At 37.9% G+C, this 21,749-nt stretch overlaps 1 protein-coding gene across 2 annotated transcripts in view; it reads right to left on the reverse strand.

The window, feature by feature from the left end:
* PKN2 (protein kinase N2) overlaps positions 1–21,749 on the reverse strand; it is a 55,236-nt gene that overhangs the window by 33,053 nt on the left and 434 nt on the right. The gene's annotated exons all lie outside the window — the stretch shown is intronic.

Here is a 21,749-nt window from a genome sequence, read left to right on the forward strand (position 1 = left end):
AGATTGTTAACTATTAAAAGTAGTCAGAATCACCATCACGCCACAGAATTTGTCTATCAGTGAAAAAGACAACAAAGAAGCAATTCAGAAATGACAAACTGCATAAGAAACAAAAGGGGAAAAATGCTGCAATTTTATACTTAAAGTGCACTTGTGATTCCTCTAAGTATATTTCTGTTATTGCAGATTAAAATAAATAATTTATTATGCATTTGTAGAGAGGTTATTAATAGTAGTACTGGGAAATACATGACATTGTTTCCATACATAGGCATTTAAAAGGAATCGACTTGTTTATTTTTTTCCAAAGAATAATCAGTAGTGATGAGCAACTAGTACAAAGGTTGATATCCATAACGAAGGAAACCAACCAGCACATGTTGAGTGTTTTCGTTGGAGAAACAATTGGAACTGAAAACAAATCCATATAGCAATTGTATAGCAAACTATTTGTTTAAACAATAAGCATATCCAAATTAGTTTCAGATCTTTGATTTCCTTGTTTGTCTAACACATAGAAATCTAGTATGTAAGAAAAGACCTTCAAGATTAGTATACTATTATTGAGCCTTTAAAAATAGAGATCAAACCAGCATTTGTAAATAAAAAAGTGTGTCTTCTTAAACCATAATCCTCTGCACTTTTTCTGCAAGTTTCCTAGCAATAAATTCATCACCTACCTACTTCAAAGCGTGATATTACACTTTCCAAACTTCACAGGAGAAAGACAAATGGTAAATGTAGAGAAGAAAACAAAACAAACAAAAATAAACAAAAACCACCCAAACAAGCCCAAAACCAAAAGAAAACCACCATTCTGTATTCCAGGAGCACCTGAAGTATGCTAAAATTATGCCAAGAATGTACACTTCTCAAACAGAACAATGTAATTAAAATATAAATAATTCAGAAATATTCTTTACTAGAGTTTCCCAAAGAGACTTCAGTTAATTGTTTATCTATTGAACAATAACATATTTTGTTACAGGGGAGGATTTTATCCCTCTACAAGCCCTACATCCCACCTGTTAAAGGAATGTTATGTTCTTCCATAAACAGGTTGTGAAGCCTTTGTTCCAGATACACAGTCTCTAACAAGACTTCAATTAAATTAAATCTCCATGGTCATTAGTAATTTGCATTCCAAATTTCCAGTTATTAAGTTAAAATTTCTCCTCAGCTTGAGCAGTCTCGGCAGCATCTTTGTGCCTGGACTTACGGGTTTCAGGACACCAAGTCTTCAATCTGCTTCTGAGACAGCTCAGAGCTCAACAGTGTGGATGCTGTAACACTGGGAGCTGCTCACATTGCCCAGGCATTTAAACATTAATCTTGAAATCCCCCCAAAGTCACAGATAACACTCCTTCAGTCTCTCTTGTTATCCAGAGCTTATACTTTTGAACTAAAAGTATCCTGTCACCCAGTTAGATGTGTCACCTGGCACAAAGGTCACTGTGGAACAGTCTTCCACAGAGGCCACCGCGCACTCAGTGACACTGCCAGTCGCTGTGAATGCAGAGCAAGAACATGTTCTGCAAGTGAAGCTGCTCTGCTCCTGTGCTGACACGTTTTCCTGTGGGGTTGCAATCAAGGTTTGAGACAGATCCTCATGCCAGGGACATGAGCAGCCTCAGCAATGACCCATTTGCAAAGTGAGATAATGCCAAGATGGACACAACTGGACAGAGCGTCTAATTGTTGAATAAGAGAAGTGAGGTAGGATTTTTTTCTTTTAGAAGAGAATCTCCCAAAACGCTAAACTCAAACTCTACTTTTAAACTGAAAGTGACCTAGGACACAGAATATTCTTTATTTGATGACAATCTATTACAAGTCTCTTGTTAGAGCTGAAGATTCTTTCAAGAATTATTTTCCCCAAGTGGAGAAACTCCCTCTCAGGTTGAGCCTTGCATCCATTAGGACGTAGCTTTTCTGTCCCCTCAATCTGGACATGAAGCATGTCAAAAGAAACAACATTCAGAGGTGGGGGCCAAGTCCTTTCCTTTACATTGCTCAAGCAGGCAGGGTGCAAAGACAGATGAAATTGTTCACGTTCTCCATGCCAAGAAACCATCAATGGATTTTGCACAGCCATTTCCTTTACTCTCCCTCCCACAATCATTTAACATAAAATATCTTAAGAGTAGAAATGACCTGAAGCAAATAATGACTAAACCACTCCTGCAGGCAAAACAGAGAACAGGCCTCACTGCTTTAAAAACTAAGACAAAAGAATGGGCAGCCAGTTCTTGATTCTCAGTTTCTTTTTAATTCTGGCGGTGTTTGGCCTGCTGATTGAAGGAGAGGAGCTGTTCTTTGGGCAGAGCATCCTTCTGCCCCGGCAGCGCAGGGCAGGGCGGCCCGCAGGAACCTGCTGCCGGGACAGCAATTAGGGGCAGCGATGCACGCTGCTCTGCAATGGGAAAATACATGTTTACGAGCCAGAGCATAAATTTCTAAAAGGTTTCAGCATGTAATGAAACTGAAGCTATAGTTACTACAACAAACTATCAAGAACCACAAATTAGATACTACTGCTTTAAAAAAAAAGAAAAGAAAAAGGAGCCCATATATATAGCTTTCCTACTGCAATGACCTAATGACTCAGCCTCACTGATTGCTGGCTCAAAGACTATTTACACAGATGAATTCAAAAGGCCAGCCTTCAATTTCTGTACTCTTAGGAAATGTTTTAAATATAATTGCTGAAAATAATGGGTAGTGGTCTGAGCAGGTCTTTTAATAATACAGAGAGTCTATTCTGGCTGATGTGGTGAAAGAGGGTAGTAATATCCTTTATGAAAACCCAGGGGGGCCCCACACTTCTTCCATCAGGTCAATTCTGGACCAAATAATCGGTGAAGCAGGTGCATTGCCAAACTCATTTATTAGCCAAAATCCCATCTAAGAATGAAACATCTAAATTGCTGAACAACGGAAATGGTACTGCTCAATAGAAAAGAGTACCATGAGGCTGAACAATATCAGAGAATCTACTTAAGTTATGTAAACTGGATGACTTCCAATTCAAAATGAGATCCTCAAAGTGCCACCTCTTAGAAGACAAAGATAATGCTAAAATCCTGGGCACGAATACCTCCCAAAGCCTTGCACCTAAGACCACAGAACAACTGCACTGTGTTGCACCATGCACTCACCACAGCAAATACTGAACAGGGCAAGAACTCAGATTGCTGACCTCTGGTAGGAGTTCTTATAGAAAGGTAAGTGGAGCCTTAACTTACAGAATACTTAACAGCTGATGAGTACTCATGCACAATATTATTTACACTTGACATTGCCTTGCTACTAGCACATACTCAACCTGCCTTCAGAAAAGAAAAAAAAGACCATAAAGTTCACAGTAAAACTATGTATATTTTTCCTAAAACTATTAGCATTCATTTTTATATGCTTCTGAATTTTAGTAACCATTTCAATACACAATAATAAGACAATTAAGCAATAAGAAAACCTGGTTGACAAATACAGTAAAAAATGCTTGGCTATTTAGTGTAAGTGTACACATTTCAAACATAAAACCAGGATCTTCATCTTATGTATGATTCTAAAAATTACCATAATTCAGAAAGACGAAATGTTTATTAATTTTTTATTTCATTTGAAGAGCTGCAAGTAGATATTTGGAACTACTAGGTCTCTTAGTATAATTATCTGAATAATCTTTTAGGAAAAAACATGAAGGAAAAAAGTTGGTTTTCTGAGCTAACTGCCAAGGTCCCTGAAGCTCTCTATAGTAATTCCTGAAACTACAGTAGTCTTTGATTTTAAGAATAATGTTAATCAATTGCAAACTTTCCTTCTCCCCTGAAGTCATTCATAAATCCAGATGTAACAGCTTGTCTGGATTACTGGAACTACATGGACTGTTTCCTCCTGCCCAGAAGCAAACGTGAATGTGGTCAAGATCTCAGCACTCATCCAGCATCAAGAACAAGAAGAAACCTTGGAGGCTTAATAGATTTGGGCATTAGTTTGCTGTGCTAACATGTTGCAAATCAGGATTTAAATTTAATCTAAGTCACAGCTCTCTGCTTTGTAACAAGAGGGTGTTTAAGGCACAAATATCCATAGTGCATTGCATTATAGGTAGATGAATTCAAGTAGGACACTGATTAAAAGAGGTTCAACTCCTGCATGCAAACAGCGAGTGCCCGGCTGTAAGAAATGACATAGATTAAAAAGAAAAAAAAAAAAATCAAAAGTGTTCCTTAAAATAGGGATATTCAACCTACACTACTCAATCAGCTGGTCTCCTCTGCATCTCCTTCTCCTGGTTTGAGCTGTTGGCCCGATGAACGCTGCAGGAGGAGTGGTTTTAATCCCATGATGGCTGCTGGGCTGCAGCACTCAGTCCTACAGCATCTGTATGAAAAGCTGTGTGGTCCACTTCAGCCAGAACAATGCACCTGAACAGGTAATTAAATTCCCTGGGAATTGCTCATCAACAGCTAGGCTTCCAGCCACAAACAACCCCTGACCAGGCCAGCGTTCACTAACGCAAGGCACACGCCCCCCAAAAGGGTCTCTGACAGCAGCGCAAACTTGCTCACAGACCTGGAAGTTGTGCCTATGCAGTGCTGTGCCAGCATCCACGACAAAAAGAGGCATGAGAGAGAGACATCTTGCTATGGAAAGGAGGACGACATTTTAAGAAATGCTGCCTTCAGCTGCTGCTAATTGTAGCAGCTCCTGATGGTTTCAGGCCAGGAGAAGGAGCCATGAGGAGGCTTGCAAAGAAATAAGACATTAAAATAAAATCCCCACTATCACCTTTCTCGTGATCAGGACTGGATGGAGGCTATGGCACAGCACAACAACAAGCGCTTGAATCCGAGATCAGCAGATGGCTACAGCATCCAAGAAGCGTGACTGGATATTCTGGCAACAGGCGTGGTACAGATGCTGCAATGGCTTCCGAACTTTTATATGTCACTTCAAGTTCCTACTCCCAGCCAAAAAATCCCAACCAAGCCCAGCAGAGTGGAAACAAACCCACTCTGTTTTCAGACGTGCAAAAGAAACAGCACAAATCCCTGTTATGATGAAGGGGGCCTGCTGTCACAACTTTTATTTACATGTGTCCAGGAACAAGATCAGCAATGAAATTATGCCTCTAATAATGCCACTCCTCCATTCTCTATGAGACTTCACCGTCTTAGTTTTAATTTAGCTTCTCATTTTTTAGTGCATGTGAAGTACCAATGATTATCAGTGGTGGTATAGCAACTGAGTTAGTAAAACAAGATAAAGAAGCACAAAACCTACTGTGAAGAAAACTGCATTTTACATAATTAATATGGTTTCAAGCAGACCACACACAGTAGCAGAAGATCTATTAAATGCCAAAATATAAACAAGCTCTTTCAAGATACAGGGAAAAAGATTTCATGAACTGTTAATACCATACTAAACACTCTAAGTATCTCCAATAATGATGTATCATAGAACTGTGCCAAGAAGACTGAAGTAATTACCCCTAAAATGCAGCCTCACCTATATGCATGCAGTAAAAGCACTGAAATGATAATTTCTCATCTAATTCCTATAACATTATCAAAGATAAGATGAGGATGAAAGATGAGGAAAGCCAGGTGGATTAAATGACAGTTCAATAAATGAAAGAGAAGCAAGTTCAAAGCAGCACAATAGACTTTAAGGAAAAAAGTGCTTTAGTCACAGATTCTGATCTGGAGCTGTACATTTAATGTACTGGAATGGGCAGCAAAAACAGACAAGTATGCGTGTTGTATCTCCTACTGCCAACACAGGAATTCCACACACAAACTTGTTTTGACCTTTCCACGTTTGATCTGGAAAATTTGATCTGGAAAAGTCTTCTTTTCATATATACTTTAGGGAAAAAATTCTTAAGATTCCACTACACAAATAAAAACGTGAAGATTGGTAAATAGCAGAGAAATTACTATTTTGGTGTGTTTGACAGTTCGAGGTTGCTTTGGAAAAAAAAACAAAACACCTTAAATGTTAAAATTTATAGGAAAAATAAGCATGGAAAGGGATTTACGTTTTGGCAGTTGATTGTTATTTTCAGCACTGTCAAATAAACACAGAGTTATTGTTTTCTTCAGGGGAACATCTGTACCATGTAAATATATAAACAACTTCATTCTAATGGCCTAGAATGACTTCTTGATTATATATAGAATGTGCTTTTAAAATAAAGTGTATATTTTAATATTCTCACCAAATATTACATAAGGGTATGCATGGAATCAATTTCTTTTAGAAATTAATACACGTATTTTTAATTACTGCCAGAGACTAAACCAAGGGGTTTTTGACAGTAATTCTTATCACTGGATTTCTTTCACTTTGACTTGATTGATTTCTCTGGAGTTACATTAAGCTCAAGTTTGGTGCAAGCAGTTGTTTTACTGCTCTGAAATGCTTGAATTCCAACCTACCTTACTGAAGAAAATAACTATTTAAGATAAAGCTAAGGTCATGCAAATGTTGTGTGGAGAATTTGCCACTAAGTACTAGTAATGTAGAAACCAGTAATCTGTCCACAAGAGATAAACATGCTTCCCCTTCCCCAAATCAAACCTAACACGTCAGGTATCTGCTGAAGTGTATGTTAAAGCAAACACCTAAAATAAAGCATTTCTGCTGCTACAGCAAGTTAGCATGATTTTGTTCTGTCACCCCAATATAAACACTTATACTGTTTTTTCATATTAAATATTTCCCTAATTTTGCCCAACATTCAGAAAAATAATACACATATAGCTCAAGATGCTGGAAAAAGGAAAACTATTGTATTGTCCAAGCTACAGGATATGATATTTAATCTGGCAGAAGAGATTTTCAAAGGTAAAAAGGTCAGGCAACAGACATGAGTCACAATCATGCCTTATGACTTCGATAACTCCTCCTCAAACACAACGCAAACTGTACAAAGGTGACAGTTTGTTGGGCAGGAATCCAAAAAATATACTTACCTTAACGTAAAGTTAACTTTGCAACTACAGATTTTCAAGGGCTGTAATACTAACATTAAGATAAATGTGTGGTTAAATTTCTGGTTATGAAGAAATTTTAATCACTACGCAGAAATGTCAGAATAAAATCCCAAGGAATCCAAACCCCAGTTATTAATACTTAATGACAAACAGGTCTACTCCCATTTGTGAGGTGGTTTACTTCTATTATGATAAAAACTAATGAGATAATAGCTACTATTACCTAATTAAAAGGTATTATTACCTGTCTCAGATTATGCAACAGCTGGACCATTCTGCTCATCCACAAATTACTGTATCAGCTATTGCCACATCTGTCAGTGGTGGAATTTAAAGTGTTACACATTCTAACTAAACTACAGGAGAAGAATGCTAAAACGCTTACTACAAAAACAAGTCAGTACTATTTGGGACTTCCTTCTCTCTGTGCAAGTTAAAAAACCTTAAATCGTTGAAATGATGTAAACGACATTACCAGCTAGTAAACAGGAATTTCTCAATAACACACACAAGTGTCAGGGCACTGTTAAAACAAAAAATATACTAATTTATTTAATCTGAAAAGCACAACGAAGTGATCCATGTACGAGAATCTCTATTTCTGAGATGGACAATTATGATTAAAAAAAATAATCTCTTTTGTTTCTGGCAATTCCAGCTTTCAGCACAGACAACTGGTTTGTTAGTCCATTTAACTTTACTGTATTTTACAGGAGTTATTTTTAGCCATTGCAAAAGTAATGGAAGAGCTGAGAGTCTACATTCCACTCTAATTAAGACATCGTCTTTAGCAGCCAACTATTTTGTACATTACAAATGCAGCAATACATATCAGAGATAATACTAACATCTGTTTTATGAGGCAACATGCCAAGTGGCTAAATACTAGATCTTGGGGAAGGAACCAGATTTTTTTGCTTTCTAGGACCGTGCAACAGTGCCTTCACCACAGCTTATGGGTTCTCCAGCTTGGTAGCTGAATCTGTTATGACAGGAAATGAATGCATGTTCACATTTTTTACCAAGGAACTACGTCTTTTTACTCTAGGATTGAGACGTCTTTCACAGTAGTTTTGGCTACTGTATCCGAAGCTACCTAAGTTCACACTCTACACTCCAACCAGCTGGAAAGGCTGCTCCTGTTTTCATCTCCAGCTGTAGGAAGATGGAAAAGCCTCCTGAAATACTTTCCTCATCTTTCCAGGTGGTCAGTAGAAAAGATCACTTTTCTCTATCAGGGATAAGTGTTGCCACACCCAAAAATTCCACTTGAAGAGACACAGGCATCTCATTCCATGCCTTTCCAGTAAAAGTTTATGGATGAACACAGAGTTATTAATAGAAGCATTACTTCACACCCCCATTTGTTTGAGACATTTACAGAGCACTGGTGTATGCTGTGACACATTTGAATAGTGTTTTTGCAAACCTCCTTTCTCTGGCCCTTAAAATATGGTATGAAATTTCTCATTGGCTCTGAATGTCCGTTTTCTATTTAAGAACTCGCTAGGTATTACAGAAGTCATGAAGAAACAGAAGCCTGTCTTAATCTATAACATAAGCAAAAAGAAAATTTCCTGACCTAACTGCTTTATATGCAACAGCCATGAAAGAGGCAGGTGATTTCACTTACTGACTATGTGGACTACAAAAAATTCTTAATACATTTACATTCCAAAATACAAATCTGCTTAAAGTTCTGGATTTAAAAACTTCCTACATTTTCTTAGTTTTTAAGAGCCCTGATCCTCCACTGACCCACAGTACAGTAATCCATATCTACCTTCTCACGACCTGGAATGAACCTCTGAGATTTAAATGAAGGTGACAGTGAGAAGTGTTGAATAAAACTCTAAGATTTCAGTTGAAGGATTTCTTAATGCTCATCTAACAACTTTTACTCTTTATGTTCAGTGTCAGTACTGTCTCCCAAATAAGCTTTTTCTCATTTTGCATATATACTTGTGTAGGACTCTCATCTGCCTAGCTGTTGTTACCAGCACAGTTTCTATATCAGATAAACTGAAAATGGGACACATCAGTTTCCAAATAACCAACACACCGAGACCTGTAACATAACAGAAATAAAGCAGCATAAACCAATGGCTTTTCAATGCATCGTGTATAGATGTGCCTCCAAAAATAAATCTTCAAGGATATGCTATAAAGCCAAGTTTATATCAAAATTGCAAAAAGTTCTTACCTTATATCTGCACTAAACTAGGTGAATTATATGTTGCTTCTTATACTGCTAGTGATTTCAATGCTCTTCCTTTTCCAGAGTGGGTAAGACTACACATGCATTCTATTTGTTTTCCAGCACCAATCACGTGAATGGAATCCTGAACACAATATTTAATCTCTGTTTATCCTAAATTGACCTATGTTCTAATATTAAAAGCCTCGCCCTATTTTACAGAGCATATATACACAAAAGTTTCCACACACAAAATTTTAAAAAATATTCTAGGAATATTTGTTGCCAATGTTCCAGTGTAAACGATTTTGATATATTCGGAGCTTTCAAGACATTTTTCTTCAAGGCCAAGTGTGCTACCTCACTTCAGCTCAGAAGCATTTTAGTTAGCAGCCTGAGAAGAATCTTTAGTTAGTAATTGAAACTGTAGCATGAAAAGTATTTTAAACAGAAATAGAATATTCTGCTTTATTAATAACCAAGAGCTACAAAATTACTCCAGATATGACATTCAGCAAAACCTTCATGAAGAAGTCCTTTAAGCTAAAGAAAGAAATTACTGCAGCCAGAAGCTATTTATGGTTGAAGTTTAACCTGTTGCATTCCCAAGAGTATCTACTATGTATTCCTCTGTAATGAGCTATCTAATCTAAAGCATGTCATCTTCAGGAGACAAAAATATACAAACTAACTTTTGACTGAAAAATACCAGCAAGAAGACTTCTACCTGATCAAAGAGACCAGCATACTCTGACAGAAGCTTAAATTTTCAGAGGCTGTGGCTATTTCCTAGCTGTATTTGAGAGGAGACGGGGTGGTTTGTGGGTGGAGGGTGTGTGAGGGGGTGGGTTTGTGTTTTGAGGCTCTCTCAGGCATTCAATTAGAGATGTTAAGACTCACAGGAGAAAAATAAAAAAGCAGCTTCTATAATGAAAAAAGAAATTAAACTACACAAAAATAAAGTACAGTTTTAATCTTACAAAATAAGATACTATATTTAGCTCAGGCTAGCATCCTCTCAACTGTACCCTTCTCTGACCTCCCGGAGCATGACTGGTTTCTTTTTCACACCCTTCCCACTGTTTCACCTAGCTGGGATGCAATGAACGGGCATTACTATAAACACTCTGGGGTACAGCCAATGCTTTTGCCTAGATGCAGGTTCTCCCCGTTTTCTGGAGGTGCTAGAACCACAGCCGGCCCTTCCTTCCTCCTTTCGCTGAGCCTGAGGAAGTGGCGTCTCTGATCGTTCCCAGTATGTACCACCAACATGCTCGTTCCTGCCAGAACTCAGATTTGCAGGAATTCCCAGTAGATGTACCTGACTATGTACTAAGCTTCAACTACATTCATTGCGATAAAGAAACACTTAAATACTTCAGGACAGTAGATGGCTTATTTTATAGCAGTGGAAAAATTCATAAAAGTAATTAGAAACATCTGACATTTTCAACATACATGGCTAGCAAAGTGCAAGACAAAAATTAGTGAAGGAAATCTGTAGAAAATATTATGTGCTTGATGGAAATCAAGAAGAAAACAATTCAACTGCATAGTTTAGAGAATGTTTATGAATAAATTCAGGATTAGTTAAGTTTTAAAAATCTGTTTACTTGAAGTACTGTATAAATCTTGAGTTGACAATAAAATAATTCAAGAAAATGCAAGAGATGGGAAGGTACACAAATGGTAAAGAAATGAAATATTACTTTTGAGTCCATAAAACGGTATTGTGTACTATAGAAATGAAAGAGTTACAAAAATGGGAGACCACTTGCAGAACTTGCATCTCTCTTGCCTTTCTTTCATACCCAAGGTTACCTGGTTCAAGAATCAAATTGGAGATAAAGAAACCAACTCCCATGTGCATGGCAGCTGCTGCCCTGACTGTGTCACTGAGATACTCCCATCAAAAAGAAACACTTCAAAAAGAACACTTTAATATTAGTGCTGGCTGCTAACCTGAAAAATAGAAGATGATACTGAATAATTCTCAACAGCAGACCAATGTTCTTTTGCCTCCTGTGCTTAAGGAACTTCTAAGGATTTTTTTTCTGTTAGAATCAGTTTAATTAAAGATTGAGAATACATTCACTCACTCTCTTGTACAGAATCCTAAGAGAGGTGGACACCAATTTCTAAAGCATTTAAATTATTCCCACATTTTGCAGTATGTTATAACAAAAGGCAAAATTCAGGAAATAGTTTGCTTCCAAAAGAAAAAAATAACTGCTGATGAATGCCATGTACTTTGCCATAGACACTCATTTTATTTGAAAAGTACACATATAAAATGAAAGGAACGAAAGTCAGATTTAGTTATTACTTTGTGAAATGGCTTATGTGATGAGGAAACATATTTGAACCACCTTGACAAGGACTAATCGTTAAAACTGATTACATTTTTCTCCCAACAGATGAATACCTAGTTTGACTCATACTAACTTGTATGAAGTAGAGAACAACAATTAAAAACCCCTCTGAAATAAATTCTTTTGTTCTATTGTTAAAGTTCTATCTATTTTAAATTTCAAAATGTCACATTACCATCTCTTCAGGCGAGAAGAGGCTGAATGACAAATCCTAGCAACTTGAAGAAAAATCATGAAATAATGGTTGAGATTCAAGAACAAAATGTAAATAACCTTCCTGAAGATCTCTAATTATACAGATATTATAATCTGCAAATGATAACTTTTAACATCTAGTCACTTTCAATGTAAAACATCGGTTTCATATGAGCTTATAAACAAGAAACAAACAAACTCAAATATTGAAGAAAACATGTTTCCATTAAAGGAGATTGCCGAGTCCTAAACGGGCAGCAGTTCAAGAATGCTACACTACTAGTCAGGCATGTACGATTTACAGTACTTTTACTTTTCTACCGCTGCCACTAAGTTTAGAACATGTTCTACAAAAAGGACTTGCTGCTTTTAAAATGTTCTGTCGATCTGTAGTATGCTTATTTTGGTACTTTTCAATACAAGTCTTTGAAACCCTGCCTTCAGTCTGACTCTGTCATCTCTAATCTTTTGCTAGAATCTAATTTACTGTATCCTGTCTCCCCACCCCATTACACACATGCAGTTCCCCATGCGCTCTGGACAGGCTGTCAGCAGCATACATCCTTACAACTTCAGAGGTTAATCTATTTTTAAGAAAAGCTGATGCTTCTTTGTCATCATTTGTCTTACACTTTTAGCCTACATGATTTGAGAATTAGGAAAGCAGTAATCTTGTCCCGTCATATGCAGATCTGTCTATAAAGTGAACATCCTCTTCAAACACATTCCACTTAACTGTTTTGCAAAGTCTTCCTATATAAATAAACACATGAAGTAGAAAAGCATTGTGTGGTTTTACATATTATGTTTGCAAAAAGCAACAGGCCACACAGTGAATTTGCATTCCTCCTAAATTCTCAACATTAGTTTTGAAGGCTTTTGCCCCAAATTTGGCTAGACCTCTGAAACACAGCATCGGTCTTGTGCATTGTAGTTCAAAGTTATCTATGTTGTGCTTTAATTGATGCTCATGTGACCATTAAGAGCTGTTCTGTCCTTGCAGATGGTCAAATTATCATTGTTTGGGGGTTTTATCCCACTAAATATTCAAAGAGCTCATAGCTATTGAACTATTCAATAGATGACAAATGTATTCGTTACCAAACTAATACCTCACACTCTTCAGTAGCTTTATGGACAGTAATTTTACAGTATTATTTGCACACTAAGTTGTCTTCACTCCAGAATTCGATCCCACCTGTTTCAATTGCATACTTATTTTTAATTTCACTTAAGTTAGAGAAATAACAAAAAGACCCAACGTTTTTCAAAACTACTCCTTGTCTCGAGTGTATAAAACTCAACAACTTCTCAAAGCCAGCAAATAAAGCTGTGGCCATACTCCCACATTTTTCTGGCATACTGCTACAAAACCTTAACACTGTTCTCAATATTCAACATCAAACTAAATGAAACTACATCTTCCATCCACACATTATGTCCAAAACAATTCTATTCTCAATGCTTTTTCAGACAAACAGGTTTTTACTGTCACATGCAGCATACTGTGAGACCTTCTGCTTGTAGAAGGTGAAGCTGTTGCCACAGCCAGTGCATGGACTGCTTGTTATCTGTATATTCATCTGCAGCAGAATTGGGCTCTCTTCAGTCCCTACCTCAAATCCACATACAGGAGAGTAAATCTCAGCCTGTAATCTGATAAACGTTTTACTGGATAAACCAGCATTACAAGCAAAAAAAAAAAAAAAGCACCCTAAAGAACCAGAAGTCCTATCCTCCCTCACAATTTGTTCCTGTCCCAGACCATTCACTGATGTATGCCAGTACAAACCTTTATATGGCCACACAGTGAACCAGATTGTGAAGATGATCTGGCTGAAAACTTATTTGGAGGGAGGGAAAACCCACCAAAACAAAACTAACAACAAAATCTGTTCACTATATAGCCGCCTGTGTAAATATAAAGCAACACAACATGGCACATACTCATTCTTAGCAGCAGTACCAGCTGACAATGTCTGACACTTTCTTTGAACAACAGTCTCAAGTCTGTATGGGCAAAGATTCCAGTTCCAGCACACGGTGTGGTCAATGAACCAACTAGCACTTTCCCATCCTAAATTTACATCACAGACCTGCCGTGAGTCTTAGTGATCTCAACAAGAACCCAAACTGAATACTCCTTTTGACAGTTTTTGAAAGCAAATATGTTAAGGTTCCTAAGTTCACAAGCAAACTATAGCACCAGTGATATACTAAACCGCATCACTAATACAATTTCCTGTTTAATTAGCCAGTATGTGTTTTGGACTAAAAAAAAAAACCAACACTTTTTTCATCATCAAGTCTCAACTTGTCCTCAAAAGTTACATGAAGTTTATATATGAAAAAATGATATGCATACACACAGATAGAAAAATAATTTCAGAGCAGCTATGCATCACAACTATTTGCAAGGACTATTTCTAAATCAGGTAAGTAACAACTCCACTTACTATTAGCTCTTATTCCTTTTAATAACCTATTTATTTTGATAGTCTAACAAATGTAAGTACACAAGAGGTTGTTACACCTGTACTTATGAAGTTCCTGTACATGTATTTTATTTCTAAATTTCATGGAAGAAACTGTATATGATAGTAATCTTTAAGTGCTTTGAGTACTGACTTTCATGAGCTAACAAAAAAATATTGGGCCTTACATTCCAAGAGCTGAGCAATTTTCTCTGGGTTTAAGGCCCAGCACTAATTCAGAAAACTACTACTGTTGTAGTAATCCGCATGAGAAGTTCACCTTTATGACCTATCTGCTTGCAAATATTTGCATCACACTAACAGACAGAGCCTCACTTTATTCCTGTGATTTATCTCAAAACTTTGATACAATCTATTAGCACCTTGGTATTGCAGACTTAATTATGCCTTCTCCTGGCTATAGATCTGGTACCTATTGTATTTTGTGGCATGCTAATAACAACTGTGGAAACTTAGTGGAAAGCTGTCCCCCTGGTTCTCCTTAACAGAACTAGCACTGGTTCTGCTACTTTCATTTTCAGGTTAACATGTTCCTGTGTTTAATGGAAACTCAAAATCTATAAGCCTGCTACCACATTGCAGGATAGCAAGTGTTTGGAAAAACCTCAACAGAAAAAAAGAGTTTGCTTCAGCACCGGACATAACACCACAAATGTGAAACAGATAATATAAGCTTTTAGTTCAAGCTCTCTGATCTGTACTTATTTAGAGAACAAATAAGAAAGTCTCTGTCATTTAAAAACTAGGGCATCTCCAGTGGAGAAAATAAGGCTTAAAGAAATCCACAGGAACTGGAGGCAAAAAAAAGCTAACTAATTTAGTCATGTCCACATTGAGGTTTTGACAAACATAGCCCAGTTTTCCTGATTTGCATAAAAGGCCAGAGCAAATCCACTGTGCGTCCTGCCACATATCAACCTTTCTTTATGGCACCAAAAAACCCATGAAAAATCTGCATTTATTATATTTCACAGCCCAGCCCAACCCTTCCCAGTCAATCATTTCTTATTTGGTATGTGATATCTATAATAAAATAACAAAGGCCTTTAGTATAGATACAGCTGTCCTAGCAAAATACATTTATGCTTATATTCCTTTTTTTTTCCCATGGTTGTCCCGCAGAAGCAACAAACTAACTGATGAGAGCCCAGTTTTGCTATCACGGTGCACCCACTCAGAGTGCTCGGTACATCGCTGCAGCAGCAAACAGGAACTACAGCCAAGGCGGGCATGGTGTTCAGGCACAGTACAGGAAACTGCATCTACACTGAACATCAAGAAAAACAGGTGTGGCCTACTCTTAAAAAACAATCAGATCACCACTACCCACAGTCAGTGGTCCCACAACAGAGCCATAGTAACTGATCACATCAACTCTCACAACTCATCCTATTTGTGAAGTTAAATCCATTGGCCTGAATAGCTTCATTTCAGCCTCTTCTATTACCCACAGCAGCAGAATTCCCAGCAGAGCCGGTCCATTTAGCTGAACAGAAGCCTGTAAGTGTACACTACTGCCCTGTTCATGTTAGTCTGCTCACCACACAACTCAGCCATATCCTCCTCACCAGCTGCCAATACTGGCAAAGACGATGGATGCCAAAAAACTGCATTGGTTTGACACACAATCAGAACCCCTGAAGATGCAGGAAAGCACCCCACAGAGCACCACTGAAACCCCACAGAGCAGAACTCTGCCCCGCAGGATGCACACGCGGAGTGCCAGGCAAGTAGTTCAGCTCACTGGTGAGCTATCAAGCAGCAAGTAATCAGTAACTGTAAAATGGCAGTAACGAAAATGGTGTGGACTTGTGTCAGTGTGACATAATTATACTGCTGCAGTTCAAATAAACAAACTAATCAGATAGAATGTTACTGTAAGGAGAGGCCCAAAGCATTTTGTTAACTAGTGGCACTTCTAGTTTCGGTTTCAATGCAGTACAGAAGTCATGGATCGGACCCTACAACTTAAATCTCATTTCTTTAAAAAATTCCCTCCTGCCCAAAGCAGCAAAAAAGCTATTTTCCTTGTGCCAGGAATTTCAGATCAAGCATTAAAAAGTAAAGCTTCAAAGTACCATACAAATGCCTTGCCCATGCTACAGAGCAATGTCTCCTGAGAGATGCTTCAGCTCAGTGGTTCCTGAAGCCATTCACTTACTGGACCCACAAAGAGAAAACAAAACAAACAAACAAAAAGCCTACCATTAACCACTTTGTATGCATTATACAAGTGAATTCTAGAAAAAGGAAAACCAAAAAGCAGACTGAGACCTTCACGCTGTATATAGTGCACCATAAGGCTTTGTTAACTCTGAACCTAAGTAGAGGCCATGTAATGTCTTAGTCTCTAATTCAGCAAAGCACAGAGACATTGATGAAGAGATTCTTAATCCCATCATTAAGCCCTTAAACCACTGTTTCCCAATGTAAAGGACATGTTTATCTAGTTATTCTACTATAGATTTTAGGTTACATTGTAATGAATGACCATTCACAATGTATAAAACTGTTCCAGCAGAGCTACTACACATAATGTAACTAAATACATTTTTCTACTAGCCATCACTAATAATTTATCTTGAGTTAAAATAACAGATCTGGGTTTTAGCAAGCCAGCCATCGGCTCTGATAAAGAAAATTCAGTCAAATGTATACAAGTCTCATCATATACAAGCTCCTACGTTAAGAGGCAGACTGACAATTCAAAACATGGGAAGAAACCCAAACCAAACCAAAACAAAAGCCCCCACCCATGCACCTACCTAAAGGTATTTTAAGGATTGTTTATGTTCCACTGAGAACAGGATGTATATTTTACTAACACAAGTTTTGAACAGAGTACTGTTTAAAGAGTAATATATATCCACAAATGGAAAAAACCTGAAGTGCTTCCCTAAATCCACCAGTTCTGGAAGCGTTTATAGGGGCCTGAGAAGTCCCAAGCAGCTCTACACACATTTTCATGTCTAAATTGCAGTAGACTTGTCCAGGATATTTTCACTTGAATGTGACATTTTCTTGTTCTGAAGAAACAAGAGTAATTCAAAATTATTTGAGGCTAATCTGTCCTAGCTGAGCAGTATTCGAAGGCAGTCTTACTGCTGAGTGTTCAGCCTAATTACAATGTCTGTTCAAAACAGATTAATTAGGTTACTTGTGCCTTTTTAAGGTGTCCTTAGGCACTTGACCACAGCTAATAATAAATATGCAGTACTTTTTATCTCTATAAAAGCAAGCACCATTACCTCTATTCTAAAAATGAGGAAACTGAGATGTGAGTAAGCAAAGTCATCTGCCTGATGTGGAGCAGAGCACCAGGAACAAAATAGAGGTCTTCAGAGTCCCGTCCAGTAGTTTAAACCAACACAGCAAGGTACAAGTGCCTGCTTTTATATACAAAACATGGTTGTGTAATCTAAGACTCAACCATCCAATTTATATCATGTAGACTAACAAAATATTGAGCATTTTTCAATCATATTAATTGAATGAGTATTCTTGTCCCAGACACAAACCAGAAAAATAAAATTAACTAAAGACCATACAGGATGTGCCATCGTGTAAGCATAATTTACATATATTTCAGTTCTCATACTGTTCATCGCTACTTCAAAAACAGTAAAAAAATGTTACCAACAGCCTTTAAACACAATTCTGTCATGAAACTTATGCTTCAAGATCTCAGAGTATAGCATCTTAGGAAATAAGATTACCAGGGCTTCCATTAAAACAAAATACTTATTAAAAAATCAATTTATTCCAACCAATACAGAAATAAAGACATTTTTGCCAATGTTTTGTAATTTTAGGAATATGTATTATGGCTGAGTTTGAAAAACTCATTCCAAGTAGAGTTATTAATATTTCCATTTGAAGCAAATGAGGGTCTGTTACAAGCTTATTTACTTCAGGGCATAGCCCAAGTTCTCTATCTTGACCAAACACTTGCATTTAAGCAAGTAAAACCAAGTAATGTAGTGGTGCGGTGTGTTGTGTTATTTTTTTTTTCCTGTTCTTTTTCTTTTTTCTGTTATTAAGCAGGTATTGTTTGTAAGCACAATTTTGAGGAACCAAAATATTTTCTTAAGCTAAACCCTGTAACATTAATGAGAAAAGTCTAAAGCTTACTGTCTAGAAAAGAAGAGGTAGAAAACACCTAGAAGCACAAAAGTGCAATTACCTTGCATACACACTAGCTTCATTTAAATACTCCAAGTAATAATTTCTATTACCCCAGCCATATCAACCTACTATGCTGACATCTATCATCACTACCAAGAGAGCCCATATCTTTGCAAATACACACTACCTGACCCTTTTTTTTAAAATAATGATTAAAAATGATTAATTAAAAAAATACCTTTTTCATATAAAACAAAAAAAATATTCCATGGATGCCTTATTTAACTGCCTGCAGCATCATAAGTTAATGTTTAATTTTATGAGGAAACAGAATTGCCACTTCCACCAGGAAACAAAGAGTTAAATGCTGGGCTATTAACCTGAGAGCAAGCACTGGAGAGGCTAGTTTACCTGCTGGACAAAGTTCTAAAAGGATGCAAGCCCAGCTAAAGACAGCAGAAATTTGGAAGGGAAGACATAACCAATACTGGTTCTCACCCAAGCCCCTTTCCCCTCCTACAAAAGGACCTGTACTGAAGATAAAAGGAGGTAAAAAGGTAAGCTGGCTTTATGTAATCTTTCAATCTTTGGTAATCAGGTAATTTTGCTGGTGAAGCTACTAAACAGAACAAATGAAAAAGAGGATTTGTTTGCTGCCCAGTTTATTTTGTACTAGGCATTTGCTAACTACTGAGAAATAAGTGTTGCATTTTTCATCTTGAGCAAGCTTCTGTGAAAGCTTATAAAGCAGCAAGATATACTTTCCATAACCTATTAACTGCCTGCAAAATGCCTAAAGTAACACATAGAAGAATGGAGAAAATGTTTTGTAGAAAAAGCAAGACAGAAATATCCAGTGGATATTTGCTAGCAGAGCTTTTTAAGAAACTGCTCTATCAGATAGGCAGTCACTTTTTAAAATACAAAACTGTCACTGTGAGAAGTGCAATCTAAGGCCCATTTAACTAAATCCAGCACAATTTGAAACAATTGCATACACCACATCTATATTTTACCACTTTCTTCTTAGCAGTTAGTTATTTTTTTGCCCTTTCATTTTTCATATTTTTCTCAGAACCCACTACGTATCCTGTTAGTCAGTACTTGTGAAAGTTTGCCAATCTTTATATCGGGACAGTTCAATTGATTCATGACAACTGATGCACTTTTACTAACTTTATCCAAACCTAACAGTTAACTACTTACAGCATGCTGGAGTACACAGGGCTATCATAACCAAGTGCCTGCAGAACATATGAGATCAATAAGCAATATGTTATATTGATCACTGACTGATACTTCAGATTCTGTGCCAGGATCGGTCTTGGGATTAACACTGGGTTTAGGCTGTTTTCAGTAGGTTTTCATGAGTATAAGCAAAACACCTAAACCTAAAAGTAACTAATCCTACATTTATACAGTCCTAAAATTACACTCCACTCAGTCCTTTGAAGGCAAGTGTGAGGCTGACGTGGTCCCCAGTGAAAATGAGTTTGACACCCCTGGTCCAGAACAACCCAACTACGTGACGCCTTCAACCTTTATGTAGCCACGCATTCTACAACCTCCTCATCTTTCTGCTCAAGGTTGCAATATGCACGTAAAAGCCCATTTTACATATAAGCACTTTCTAAGTTACAGTTTTTCAGATTGAGGAAGTTTCCTTCCAAAGAAACACCAGTGAAATGGCGTATCTCGCACTTCACTCTAGTTCCCTTTATTTTAGGAACATACCACTAAGCTAGCTTTTACGCGTAGGTATATGAAGAGTACTTTGTTTTGAAGAATTTCTAAGAAAAATAACACTGATGCCTTCGCATTCCTCTGCTAATATATGCCACTGCAAACAAAACACCACCTTTACAGTGGTTCTTCCTGATATAGATGTTCCTCTTAAAAATACCTAAAAGTTAGCAGTTCACAAAGCTTAAACACTACTGGGATGGCCACGTTAACTTGGTAACATTTCTGTCTTTCCCAAAGAATTGTATTTAGCAATACAGAAAATGCTACCTATAATGGAAGAGACAGTGCAACTAAAGGATTTAATCCATCCTGGCTGGTGGTTTTATTGTTTTGTTTTGCTTTTTTTTCTTGTTAAAATTAGCATCATTATCAGTGTCATCTTCCAAGAAAAACAACCAATCAAGCTTTCCCAGTAACAAAGTCCCCCTCAAACAAGCCCACTAATTTCTGTTTAAATTAATCTGAACCCCATTCTCAGTACTTCTACAGAAATTCTGCTTCCCATTTAGCTTACCTGTAATACTACCATAGTTACTTATTCACACAGCTCACCACTTCAAACAGGTTTACCAGCTTATATATCATCGTATCAAGTTTGTATTAACATAGTGATTCTTCCTAGACACTTATGAGCCACTGATTAAAGTTCAGCATTTTAGATGGATTCTTAGCCTTCAGCCATCTCATGTGCTACAATATCAAGTAGACTGCTACATCTCTCTTGTGCCTTCTTTTCCTTTGTTAACAAGTGAGCACATAGTTAACATTTAAAATTACAGGAGAATTTAACAGCATTTAGGAAATAACATTTCTCCTATTTAAAGCATGCTTTTCTAATTTCCATTTGAACATTAAATTCCCTGCTTTCCATTTATGGACTTCTTACTTAGGCTAATTGTCCATCTAATAAATTCAGAGACACATTCTCTGCCTGGTTAACCATACAAGCTTGCATAGATTTAATGGTGAATATTACAAAAAAAAAAAGGAAAAAAAAGAAAAGAGCAAGCTTTCTTTCAGAGAAGGAAGCGGAAGAGCTAGCAGGTTGAGCTGACATTAAAGATCAGACCACAAAAGCGAAGCTCCCGAATTGCATCTAACCCTGCAGCTGACAAGCAGAACAGTAACAGTTGCACAGGCAACCAAAACTGGCCAAACTACAGAGCCGGAAACAGCCAGCCCCTGAAGTTTCAGGACCAGTGTCGGGGGGTTGTTTGGGGTTTTTTTCTGGAGTGACAAGACCCCTTGCCGTGTGACAAATGCCGTCGGTCGGACCATTTTCTCCTCTCCACAGGCTCGGAGTTCAAGGCCTACATAAAGGAAGCGGCTCCGACTCCTGCGCGGTGCAGTTTACAGAGGAAGAGCTCTTTCCCTGACCCTGACGCCGGCGCTGGGGTGGCTCCCGGAGCCCCTCCGGCCGGGGCCCTGGCGAGCGCCGTGCCCGGGACGGCGCGGGGAGGCGAGAGCGACCAGGCAGCGCAGCGGCCCCGCCGCGCCGGCGGGACAGGGCAGCTCGGTGGGGGCGGAGGGCGCTCCCCAGCCGGCGGGGCCTTGGCCGGGGCGGGGGGCGCGGCCCGGGGCAGGCCCTGCCGGAGGGACGCGGCCGCTCGG

This window comes from Columba livia, chromosome 8 (assembly GCF_036013475.1).
Source record: "Columba livia isolate bColLiv1 breed racing homer chromosome 8, bColLiv1.pat.W.v2, whole genome shotgun sequence".
NCBI lineage: Eukaryota > Metazoa > Chordata > Aves > Columbiformes > Columbidae > Columba > Columba livia.